This window comes from Labeo rohita, unplaced genomic scaffold (genome assembly GCF_022985175.1).
Source record: "Labeo rohita strain BAU-BD-2019 unplaced genomic scaffold, IGBB_LRoh.1.0 scaffold_1132, whole genome shotgun sequence".
Classification (NCBI taxonomy): domain Eukaryota; kingdom Metazoa; phylum Chordata; class Actinopteri; order Cypriniformes; family Cyprinidae; genus Labeo; species Labeo rohita.
In genome coordinates this window covers 22,734-26,336 of record NW_026127266.1, presented here as the reverse complement: position 1 = coordinate 26,336, position 3,603 = coordinate 22,734, and the positions used below count along the sequence as shown (strand labels likewise).

General features: G+C 35.4%; 1 long non-coding RNA gene across 2 annotated transcripts; it reads right to left on the bottom strand.

Annotated features, from left to right (window-relative positions):
* Window positions 1–729: 729 nt before the first annotated feature.
* On the bottom strand, window positions 730–3,326 carry LOC127157631 (uncharacterized). Of its 2 annotated transcripts, none has more exons than XR_007825963.1 (3): window positions 3,196–3,326; window positions 2,078–2,180; window positions 730–831 (listed from the first exon to the last, which is right to left on the bottom strand). It is a non-coding gene; the product is annotated as an uncharacterized LOC127157631 (long non-coding RNA). The 2 variants fall into 2 exon arrangements; XR_007825962.1 differs by having other exon boundaries at window positions 758–866.
* Window positions 3,327–3,603: the final 277 nt, after the last annotated feature.

Here is a 3,603-nt window from a genome sequence, read left to right as displayed (position 1 = left end):
AATTTAGAAGGATGTAAAGTGTCTCACCACAAGCAAACTCTGGAAAACAACACAACGTAACTATATAAGCAAAAACTGCTTACCTTTGGCCAAGTTGTTGTGTTGCTCGTCCAGAGTCCGCCTGCCATGGTCCACCTCGCTGTCCTTTCGCGAATCCTGTTCGTGACGCCAATTCTGTTGTGGTCTCCCCTCTTTCCCCGTTAAAGAATCACTCTTAAGTCTTGGATTTTGATGCCAAAAGATAGACTTTATTGCCGAGGACAATCAAGCCGAGTTGTCTATAGAGAACTAACTTTTACTTGGTCGAGGATAGCTTTTATACTGGTCTAGTCACGCAAGTATGTCAACCTAAATCACTGGGGCGGGGGTCTTAAGGTAAATACTATCATGGGAAACAGATGGTTTTCCATAAGGCCTCTTAGAGGCCCCTAAAATAACATGAGATATAGCTCTGCTGGTGGGGCCCTAAAAAAATAACCATATGGGCTTGTCATACTTATGGCCTCTACAACAACACAGAATGTGCTGGTCCAGCAAAATGTAGGTAGGACTATAATAGGAAAATAATTTGGACACAATTCCTCTATATTTTAGTTAATAAAATCTTCCTCACCTTCTCTTCTGTAAAACAAGAAATTCTCTACTTACACTTAAAAATATAATTAAGTTAATTTAAAATAAGATTCAGACCAGAGCATTTGATGAGTAAATGTCGATTAAAAAATGTACCTGGGAAGGGCTGATCATGGCAAGACTCAGTAATAGCTCTTTTAGTTTTAGGAAGGTTTGTGAGGGTTCGTAAAGGAGCTGTTGTTTAGATATTGTAGAGACCTGAAAAAGAAGGACAGCACAATCTGTGAGTAATCCTGGAAGAAAGAAAAGGAAGAAGTTACTATTACATTAAACGCAACTTGTTGGTTTGCACATTAATGTGGGTTTTCTTTTTCTTTATACTGTAAAAATAGCCTCCGTAATTATACGTTAAATTAAATAATTAAATTACATGTTAAATTAAACAATTCAATGTTAAATGCATCCATTTTTAATAGCAAGTCATTAATATCAAGATATATATATATATATATATATATATATAATACATTCTTTTAAATATGTTTACATGTCAACAGGACTGTTATCAGTAGTGTAACTGATCTGGTTCTGACAAATTAATCTAAGAATCTAAATGTCAAATGAGACTGTACAGGGACTGAGGCAATGAGCAGTAGAGTAAATGTTGCAGGACTGTCTACATAATATCATACAAATGTTCTATTGAATTATTGAATTATTAAGACTTTGATGTACGAATGGGGCATTTTTAAAACTTTTACTCAGTCCAATTACCCACACTTGCGCTCTTGGCCACTTTATAGTACATGTATGTGACAGGAAGTGCGTGCGTAAGACTGTCCCAGGTCTTAATGATGCCAAACTGCAGTGCCCTTAAAGCAAACTAAATCCACACCATTTTAAATACTGCTCAGGAGGTTCAGCGTATCCCATCATGCATCATGTTTTGGAATAAATCATGAGATCTTGTGAGAGGTCACGGAAACCTTTCCAATGTAAGTTAAAAAATGATTAATAATTATATTAATTAGATATTACAAATAATTTGGTAGTAAAACAAAGTGTTGCATGTTTTATGCAAACAGAAGTATATTTATTTTGTACATCATTTGCAACTGCTTTTTTATCACTTAATTAGAAGCACCACAAATTAAATTGACATCTGTTATAGGGAGATACTGAACAGACATTTAGAAGTTTATTTTAAAGTGCAAAGTTGAAACTAAAAATAAATCTCTGTAAACACTCGCATTTTTACCACACTATAATGTGTCCAATCAGGTCATGAAAAGTTCTACACACACTTGTGGTTTTCATGTTCACTTCAACACTTGGGCCAAATACAGGAAATCCGTCATATAATTAGTCAAGGTGCAAAACTGCAAGTGTGAGTATTTGGACAAGGCAAAAGTTTAAGAAACAACATGTTATATATGTTATATATGCTGTACAAATTATAACAGCAGGAATGTTTGATAAAAGGGTAAAACTAACACAGACCTACCACTGCAAATGTCTCCCTCCTCAGCTTTCTGTCTTCTCTGTTTCTAAATGAAGACCTCTCCACAAACAAGACTGGACTGACGGCTTCCTTTAGGTCTTTTCATCTAAAGAAAATACAATTATATAGAGAATGTTAATAATGATCTGTGAGCAACATATTTAAGTTCTAAACTGATATGAATGAACTGCAGGAGGTTAAAAAAATAACTTTTAGTTATTACTTTTTTAATTTTTACTCTTTTTTTTTTGGTCTTTACATTAAAAGGTATTACAAGCATGGAATACTAAGTGTAGTGATTAATGTGGTATCTGTCGTAAAAGCACATCAAAGCACTACATTGGTAAAACCATAGTAAGTTTGGTGATCACTGTGCTATTTCTATACATATCACAGTCAAACTAAAGATACTGCAGTAAAAGCATAATAAGTGTTGTGGTTATTGTGCTTTTTTACTGAAACTGCCACAGCAAAACTACAGTTACTGTGGTAAAAACATGGTAATTGTCCTGTTTACTCTCTTTTAACTTCAAATATCACAGTACAACTACAGTTACCGTGGCAAAAACATGGTAAGTGTCCTGTTTACTCTGTTTTAACTTCAAATATCACAGTACAACTACAGTTACTGTGGTAAAAACATGGTAATTGTCCTGTTTACTCTCTTTTAACTTCAAATATCACAGTACAACTACAGTTATTTTGGTAAAAACATGATAAGTGTCATGTTTACTGTGTTTTAACTTAAAATATCACAGTAAAACTGCAGTTACTGAGGTAAAACCATGGTAAGTATGCTGTTTACTGTGTTTTAACTTAAAATATCACAGTACAACTTACAACAACTGTTGTAAGTGTTGTGGTTACCATGATTTTACTACAAATACAACTTCCATCTTTGAACCTGCTATAAATATAAAACTGATGAAGGTCTATGACATGTCACGTGACAGATAGAGTTTAATCGCTCCAGTTAGCAGCTGTGTTCGTTTAGTTAAACGCAATAAAACGCAAAGACTGATATAATTACGTGAATAAACATACGGCGCTAATCTGATTAATAAAGAAGACAGGATACATTTTAAAACAAACATTAAGACAGCGTATTTACGACTACTCACCCAACCTGCGGCACATGTAAACTGATGGCAAATATCGCGATGTGTGCTGAATGAGACTTCCTGAACGTGATTTCATAGCGATCACCCTCTCCTTCGCGTCTGTGTTCTGACGCCAAAAGTTTCCCATTGAAATCAATGTAGGTCCCAGTTCGTTGATATAGTGACGCTGTTGACGTCTTCACAGTGACGCTAGAGGCCCTTGACCGTTCTGCAGTTTTTGACGCCTCGGGAGTGAGAATGGGTTGACTCAGAGACATCAGTGAAAGCACTTGTTCTACAGATGCTCCTGTGTGGATAGTAAGATATGTTTGCAACATTTGAGATCAAGGATAACAGAGTACTTGCACTGAGCTTTTAATAAATCACACAAGTATGCATGGATCTAACAACGCTGAGATCACTGGTTCG